Source organism: Bison bison, unplaced genomic scaffold, assembly GCF_000754665.1.
Source record: "Bison bison bison isolate TAMUID 2011002044 unplaced genomic scaffold, Bison_UMD1.0 scf7180017864153, whole genome shotgun sequence".
Lineage (NCBI taxonomy): Eukaryota > Metazoa > Chordata > Mammalia > Artiodactyla > Bovidae > Bison > Bison bison.
This window is the reverse complement of record NW_011494725.1, coordinates 1,208,809-1,217,912: the sequence shown is the minus strand read 5'-3', so window position 1 is coordinate 1,217,912 and position 9,104 is coordinate 1,208,809. Positions and strand designations below refer to the sequence as shown.

General features: G+C 54.9%; 1 protein-coding gene across 1 annotated transcript in view; it reads left to right on the top strand.

Moving 5' to 3' along the window:
* Positions 1 to 9,104, top strand: part of ZBTB7C (zinc finger and BTB domain containing 7C) — a 305,176-nt gene that overhangs the window by 290,179 nt on the left and 5,893 nt on the right.

The window sequence follows — 9,104 nt, the reverse complement described above, 5'->3', positions numbered from 1 at the left end:
GGCTGGAGGCGGGGGTTGGAGGGCCGGGGGCGCGGTGGAGAGAGTCCAGGGCCACCGGATGGAAAGGGGGCCACCGAGATGGGAAAGGACCCAGGTCAGGGGAGGTCCACCGGGGTCGTAGCCGCACAGCAAGCTCATTGTCATAGGTGCTGGGCATTACCAGGCGCAGTGATTTTCAAATATTTTCTCATATTACCCTGCTAGGTGGAAGGCCAAGATATGAAATAGATCCGAGCAGAGCCGTCTGGTTAAGGCGGAAGTAGGGAAGCTCCCACTGCAGACCCAGGGAAGCCAGTTTGAAGCTCCCCAATAGCGTGCAGCAGCACCACCCTCCCCGCCCTTTTTTTTTATTTGGAGCACAGTCAGCATGCCAGGACCTCTCCTGAGTGGATTCCTCAGACTACCCCTCCCGCCACGTCCTGGAAGTCAGGGAGGGCCATGGCCTTTGTCCACAGATGGGTGATCTGTCTCCTATTAGCTAATTAGCCACCCCTAAGCCCAGTTGGGAAATGGCAGGGCTAGGACTTGAACCTCAGTGAGACCCCCGGAGGCCCTTTCAGTCCTATGTGGGGTCAGACCTTCAGGATGTGCCTCCTTTTATGAGGTCCCCCTTGACTGTCTGTGTTAGGAAGAGGGTTAACTTTATGCTGTTATGAAAGTGGAAATTTGAAATCAGCACATGATAAACCTTTCATCTTCCCTGGACTGTGTTCCATTCAGCACTCAAGTATTATATACCTTCTCTGCACAACAATTTTTGTGATCCAAACTGACTGGTGGGATCCTTTGGGGTCCGATTTGTCCAGGGCTAGGTTTCGATGGGCCTCTTTGGGGGAGATAAGGTCTGTTGGTATCAATGGTGGTCACTGATGTGAGGCTGACCCTCACAGCCATGTCCACGGTGGGGAAGGTCCTGGTGAGTGCCCTGCATCAGGGCTTCGTCATTTCAGTGTGCTCTCTGACGTGGACAGAGCCTGGTGGGATCTGCCCTGGGACAGTGACTTCCTAGTCCAGGTGTTGTTCCCACCCTGCCACTGTCCCCATCAAGGAACCCACCTGGAGAAACCCACACTGACCCCAGTGGCGCTGCTGCCACCCCATGTCCTCTTAGCAGTTTAGCTCTGGGAATTGCTGGGAGCTCATTCTTTTGCTTTTCCTCAGTGGACCCAAAGCTTCAGTTTTGAGGACAGACTACTGTGTTTTGAATCAGGTAGATTATCAAATCAGGGGCAATGCTTTGAGGGGAAAAACAAGATGAGTCCTGCTAAGTCACGAGACTCGCTCTCTCTGGTGGCTTGAAAACTCTATTTGAGGTTGCCAGCGAGGGTCAGGGAATAGATGACAGTTGTGGAAACAGCTCTGCAGGCTCTTCCGGTGACTGCTTCAAAGGACAACTCTGATTGTTTCCAAGGTGGCCTTGGGTCCCCTCGCAGCTGCTGCTGTGAAGGAAACTCCAGCACACTCTCCCAGCTGCTCCAGGCTGACAATAAATGGAGAATTTCCAGGTGTAGAAGGGCAGGCCCCCCATACCTGGGGGTGTGTCCCCTTCCAGCCAGCAGTGCTGACCTCAAGTGCTCACTTCTCTCATTGCTGCAGAGCAGCTAGACCCAAAGTCCCTAAGATTCACCCCCTCTCAGGTACTCCTCACTAAAGGCCCTGCCACTCTGATGTCACTCCCACCTCCCACCCTGCATTTACCTTAGATCCACAGAACACCTGAAAGGTTTCAAAAAAGCACAGGGATAACAGAAGGAAGACAAGCAAGAGCCCAGTCCAAATTCAAGTGTAGTTCATCCATCTAGCAGTCTGTGCCTCCAAGCCCAGCCCCTTGGGAATGGCTTTAAGACGTGGACAGTCTTCACAGGCCAGATCCAGAAAAGCCAGCCCCTGAGTCCTGCCATCCAGGCTCCACCTCCTTTGCTTGTCCCCTGAGCAGATGGTGGACACTGGGGACACCCCTCCCTGCAGGGGAGACCCAGGACTGTAACTTCAGTGGGAGGTGCTGCATCAGAGGGTACCCCACGGGATCCTGCCCCTCCCCCCACCCCACCCCCCAAGTCCCCATCTCCCTTCCCTCCCCCACTTTCCTCTGGGTCTTTCCCACAGTCCGCTTTCCATGAGGGCCATGTAGGGCTGAGTCCCTGCCTTCCCTAGGGAAAGTTTTTAACTTGGTCAGTCAAGACAGTCAGACTTCTCACCCTCTTGACACCAGAACATCCTCTGCGTGGGCCTTCTGGCCTAGCTAGCCTCCATGCGGGGTTACATAGGAGGGTCGCATTCCAGACCCTCCCTCCTAGCACATTCCTGCTGATCACTGAGGGTGGCCTCTGTGCCCGCTGGCGGCAGGCTCACCGCTCCTCCAGGCCAGAGTAGCCCTCCAGCCCGGGGCCCTGGCCTCCATTCGGGTTAATCCTGCTCAGCCATCTGGGTCCCCAGGCCTGCTTCCAGCTGAAGCAGCTCCATGCCCACCTCTATCTGCAACTCCCCTCACTCTTTTCCCACTGGGCACTGGCCCTCCTGAGAAAGACCAGAAAAGTTCTGGGACCCGCCCCCTCCTCCAGCACCTCCTCAGAGCAGAGATACTGGGAGTGGGGGGAGGTTGGGGACTCTTATTTCTCACTGTGGGCTGTGGCTGGACATGATGGACACCCCCTGACACCCCTCCCCATCACATTCCTCAGAATCACTGATTCCTTGCTTCCCTCCTGCCTCCTCCCAGAGCTGCCCTGTAGGATTCCTTTCAAACATCAGAGAGCCTCAACCCTGGCTGTCCAGGTCGGGGTCAACCCTGGCCATCCAGGTTGGGGTTGCCTGTGATTCTCGCTATAGCCAAGTCCCCTCGCAGCCTTTCCGTGGGGACCTCCTTTGCAGCTGACTACTTACTGCCACCAGCTGTAACCCCACCCTCCTTCCCCAGCTCCACTTAAAGCTGCAGCTGCTACCTCTTTGACTCAGAATTCCCAGTTTCCCTTGCAAGGCAAAGCCACTTGCTGGACTGGAGCCCGAGAGGCAGAGGGACCCGGGACCTGCTGCCCTCCTGTCCTTCTCTTGGACATCATTTCCCTTTCTGGGGCCTGAGTCTTCGCCTAATTACAGCTGAGCTTCTGCCCTCTGGCCAGGTCTCCTTTCCTCTCTTCTTGATGCTGACCCACTTTCCCTCTCTCCTGGGAGCTATGTCTCCCCGCAAGGTGGCCTTTTGGCTCAGGCTCTGAGTTTCGGCCTCCAGTGCCCACTTCCAGCATGTTCATGCCCCATGGGAACATCATTCCTCATGACTACAGCAGCACAACATGGCAGAAGGCCTTCCGACAGAGCCCCTTCCACCCCTAAGGTCCCACTTGCTGCTCTCATTCTATGGGTGTCCAAGAAGGGCCTGAGGCCTCCCACCAGCATGTTGTCTATTCCTTGGCATCAGGAACCTCACCTCTGGGTTCCTGATATCAGCCAGGCCCACGGTTGTCCCACACTGGTTTTCCCAGCTCTGAGACAACCCTGGTGCCCCAGAAAAGGCCTCAGTGGCTTCAAAGAGAGTGTGTATCTCTGGCCCCATGCTGGCCCCTCCTAGCTCTGACCATCCTACGGTCACCTGGGCTCCAAGCCCTCTGTCTGTGCCTGAGTCTATGTGTCCACTCCCCCAGCCTGGTCCAAGGTCACTGTTTTCTGCCTGAGGCTGGCTGGGGCCTGTGCCGGCTGCAGAGACAGACAGATCCTGATGAATCTGGTCCCGTGGCTCTCACTTGGGAGAGAGAACTCCAGGACTTAGGGCAGAGGCAGTCTGGATCAAGATGCCCCTGACCCCCCTCATCTGAAAATCTGGAAGCCCAGGCCAAAGGTCGAGACTCCAGGGGCCACCAGAGGTGCCCTAGGATGGGCCTTGAGGAGTAGGGAATACGTGGGCCAGGGAAGATGGGAAGGTATTCGTCCTCTCTGCATGTCCTCTAGGATGCGGCTGTGCTTGGAGGGGCTTTTCCCTGCCCACCCACATCGCAGGGCCCTCCCGCTCCTTGTTGCCCCAGACCCAGTCATCACTGCCAACTGGGCCTGGCCCTGAGTCTATGAAGGCTTTGGAAGACTCTTGGTTCCTCCTGTCCTGCCACATGGGTCCTTGAGTGCAGGCAGCCTGTCCAGGGAGCCCCTGGAGAGCATCACTGGGCAGGGTCCCCTCCCAGCCCCCCGGCATCCTGTCTGAAGCCTGGCTCTCCCAGGTGCCTGGAGCGACGACTGTGAAGTCAAGAAACTGCAACACTTGAAAAGAGACCAGTCCCCATGACAACAGAGGTCCCACAGAGGCCCTGGAAAAGGATGGGCAACCTCTGTGCCCTGAAGTGTCAGTCTCTGATGCCCCGCAATTCCCCCAGTCTCCACCAAATCCCCTGTGGACACCCCGTAAAGCCTGCGGCTTTTACCCTCCAACCCCAACGCCCAGTGCAAGCCAGCTGCTGATTGCCCTGTAGCCTGACAGCTGTTGGCTCTCAAGGCAAGGCCAGGATCCTGGCTGTTGCTGCTTTTTTTTTCTTTTCCTGTATTTTCTTTTTAGTTCCCCCACCCCTGGCAGCTCTGGAGACCTTATTAAGATAATGTAATGTCATTAGCAGTGGCAGCAGGAAGAGAATTTTTCTCCGACCATCAGGTTACCAAGAAGTCTGGATGGGTGGTGCTGGGAAAGCGTTCTCCTTCCTGGGAGCCTCCAGGACCCACGACCCCTTCCTTTCACTCAGGGGAATGAGACCACAAGTTCTGGCTTATCTTTCTCGAAGAGGAGCACTTGGAGTTGGAAGGGGGAATGCCTACTGGGGCTTGCATGGATGTGACTTGGGCTGGCTCCCGTGCGGGGTAAAGGGACGAGATGGCAGACCAGAGCACAGGGCAAGAGAGGAGCGTGTCAGATTTGGGCTGGGGAGTTCTGAGAAGCGGCCCCACACTGGCAGGCCATAGCCATGACCACCCACCGTACATTCAGTGGTCAGCACTGGGTGGAACTCCAGAGCATCTGGTGGGTTCTTATCCGAGCAGGTTCTGGTACCATCTGGGCCATGTGCTGGATGAGGAGGAAGAGAGCAGGGTCTGGTGGGCAGGGAACACAGAGCTCAGTGTCTCTCAGGGGCTACAACCCCTTGGACAGGGCACGGTGATCAGGAACTTCAGCTTCAGGGCCTGGATCTGCCTCTGACTAGCTGTGTGACTTTGGCCAAGCCTCCTGCCCTCTCTGGGCTCAGTTCCCCCACGTAACACAGAGGGGTTGAAGCAAGTGCTCCATAAGTTCACACCCAGGTTTATGACCCCATTTATCACCCAAGATCAGGAAAGCCCTGGACCCATTACGGCACTTCTCTTTGCCTCCACTTCCTCCCAAAAATGATGGAAACTCTGACTTCATGGGCTTTAGTGAGATAGGGTATAATCACCTGCACAGTTACGCCTCCACCGGAGCACACGATGAGTTCTGGCAGGACTGCCCCTGAGCCTGGGTCCCTTTTTTGCATCTGCTGGGGGCCAGTGCTCCTTGCCCATGAATCTGCTGCTTCCTGCATCATCTTGCTGTCTAGGCGCCTAACAAGACAGGTCCCTGGGAGCCAGGGACAGGACGGTGGCTCCACAGGCATGAGGAGCAGCTAAGGAAACAGCACACACGGTGGCCCTGCCCTGGGAATAACATGCCTGGAAAACAAAGACAGCAAGGACAGCCTCTGGACAAGCGTCCCCGCCGGCCAGGAGCGCCCGTGTGGCTGAGTGGGAGCCACAGAATGCAGATGGGGAGACAGGGCCCCTAGAGCTCAGGACTTGCTGGACAGGCAATGCTCATATGTAAGTGGCCATTAGAGGGCAGGAGAAGGCGACGCAGACACGTGGTCCTCTGTGGCTCCCTCCTTGCTCCTTGAGTGACCTGCCCTGGGCTGCAGTGTTCAGGTGCTTTGGCAGGTCAGGGCAAAGAATGAGACCTGGGTGGACAGGGGAAGGTATTATGAAAGACTGCACTTAAGTTTGACCTTGAAGGATCCCGGGGATTAGGAGTGGTAGGCATTTCGGGCACGGCAGTTTGCAAGGGTGAGGGCAGAGCTGAAGGACGAGGGTGCAGGGAAGAGGAGGGCGGGAATGAGGGGCTCACGGCTGGGAAGGAAGAAGCGCATCTATGCTTGGACATCTGGTGGGAACCTGAGGATGGAGCAAGGTGTGTCCAAAGATACGCACAGAAGGGGGAGGAGCCAGGGCTGCCCAGCATCCATCCCATAATATGGCAGGCTCTGAGCTGGGGGCACCGGCAGTCCAGCTCCTGCCGGCAGAGATGCAAAGATGCAAAGCTGGCCGGAGCAGGGCCCACTAGGGGAGCAGCAGTCTGTGTGGTATGTGGGTGCAGTACCGTGAAGAGGGACAGGGGACTGGCAAGGGAGAGAGGGTGATTCTTTTTTCCAGCTTTATTGACATATATTTGACATTTAACACTGTATATATTTAAGGTGTACAACAGTGATGATTTAATATGCATATATATTGTGAAATGATTACCCACAGTCATGTTAGTTAACACACCCACCATCTCACTTAGTTACCTTTTTTTGTGCTGAAAACATCTAAAATCTATCCTCTTAGTAACTTTCAATTACACAATACAGTACTGTGCACTATAGTCACCAAGGGCCCCCAGATCTTATTCCTTTGTAACTGAAAGGGGTGAACTTGTAAAGAGACTGAAAAGCTATTTTAATGGGTGAGTTAGCACAGAGGCCATTTGACAGGGTTTGGGGGCTTGGAAGATTTTAAGGGGAACCACCAGACTCCTAGCTCTGAAGGAAAGTGACTAAGAGTTCACTGGCTGAGAGTCAGGCTGGAACGTTCCAGCTTCACTCATGATGCCTCCGCCAGCAGATCAAGAATAGAAGAATCATGATATATGAAGCCAGCCAGCCAGAGATTCAGTATTAGCCCATTACCCAGATGCAAACATTCTCAGAACACTAAAGGTCTTCCCTAGTGGCTCAGGCAGTAAAGAATCTGCCTGCAATGCAGGAGACCCAGGTTTGATCCCTGGGTCAGGATGATCCCCTGGAGAAGGGAATGGCACCCCACTCCAGTGTGATGGGCTACAATCCATGAAGGTCACAAAGAGTCAGATACAACTGAGCAACTAACAGGCATATTGAGCCTCCCATTTTAGAGGTCAGGAAACTGAGGCCCAGGGCACCTAAGGACCTGGTCTGGTTCTTGGAGTGTGCTGAGCCGAGGCCCAGCTCAGCCAACACACTTGCGCGTCACATCCATGTGGAAAGGCCGTTACTGAAATAAGGAGGCTGGGCCACCTTAGAAAGCCATTCCCTCCCTGGAAATGGGCCAGGTTGGATCAGTGCTTTCAAGGTCCTGGGAAGCATACGGCTAGCGATGCAGGTTACTCAGCCCCTGATTCAGACATGCTCCCGGTAAACTAAATGATCGCTAATTTTTTTCCAGGACTAACTTAAGAGCTCCGTCCACTCCCCTCCCCACTGCTCTCAGGAAAAGTCTCCCCTGGGGACAGCGGCTCCTGCCCAGGCCGAGCTGCTTCCACAGCTTGGCCCAGGCTTCTGGCCCCGGAGACAGAAGGCTGGCTGCCGGTGGCCCGGGGGTGACTGTCTGGGCTGCACTTTTTGAGGCAGCCCCTACAGGCCTCAGGCTGGGAACACTCCGTAGGAAATCCTCCAAAGAGCCTGCAAACAAACCCCACCCAGTTAGGCCTCCAGGCCCCTCTGCCCCTCACTGCCTGGTACCTTTGGGAAAGCTCTTTGACTTCTCTGAGCCCCCATCTCTTCTGGGATCCAAGTGAGGAAATTGATCCAGGTGTGTTGAATTAAGCTCATGCAAACCCAGATTCCTGGTCAGTAGGAACTCATGTCTGGGCCTAGGTTCAACTCTGCACAGAGAGGTTAAGTAACTTGCCTAAAGGTCATCCAGCAAGTCAGTGGAAGATCTGCAGCCGGAAGGGGTTCCTACACCCCTAATAGGGGCCCCCTGTCCTGACTACACCTTGCTTGTGAATAATGACCTTCCAGAGTCATTGAGATGGTGTATTCGCCTGCCCCAAGCAGGCACTCAATGAGACAAAGTTATAGTCACCTTCTCAGCACTTCTCACATACTTGGGCCAATCGCTACTGAGATGTGATTTATTTTAGATGTCGTAATGAAAAGCTCAGAAGAGCAGTGCATATTTAAAGGAGGCCCTTGACATTTGAAGATTTACCACTTGCATTGTCCACTATTTGAGGGTGACCCTCAGGGTCGATACTATTAAATATATATAATAGTAATTTTTTTTAATCGACCTTATAAGGTTGCAGTGAGGACTGAATGAGAGGATGTATTTAAAGCCCCACTGGTGACGCTCCACCAGGCCCTGAATCTCCAGGATGGAGTCTCTCAGCCAGTGAGTGAGCCTGGCCGAGTACCGAGCATCAGTGTCTCATCAGAGCCTGCGCGAAAGTGTGGGGTCCCAAGCATACTCCAGGGGTACAGATAGCACTTTGCACCCCGCCCTTAACATGTTCACACAGGCCACAGTGCAGGACTTAGGACAGAGGCCTGGGCACTTCTGGTCCCAGCTCAGTCATTATCCTTCTGGTGACCTTAGGGACTTCACCTCCCTGAGCCACTGTTTGCCCCCCAGCCAAGTGAAGGATTAACCTAGGCAGGTGGTTCTCAGACCAGCAGCAGCAGCAGTGGCATCTGAAAGCTTGTTCAAAATGCAAATTCTCTGCTCTCTCCCCACAGACCTCCTGACTCAGGCTGTCTGGGAGGGGAGCCCAGCCCTCCGTGCTTCATCAAACCCTGATAATGGCTCATTACCTTTGAGGCCCACTAGCCTAGACGCTAAATCCCCTTCCTGCTCCAAAATCCAATCACCTGGATGAAATGTGGATTACGGAGACCCTAAGAGCAGGATGCTGGTGGGGGGAGGGCACATGAGATGTCACAGCAGGGTACTCACTGTGCACTTGAGGGGCAGCTGGTGGGTTGTGGGCAGGGCAGGGACCCGGGGGTGGGGGTTCTGGTGTGTGGAGAATACCAACCCTCCCTTCCTCCTCCCTGCCCACCCCCCTCTCCGCCCTCACCTCCCAGGTGCCCGGTTGCCTTCTA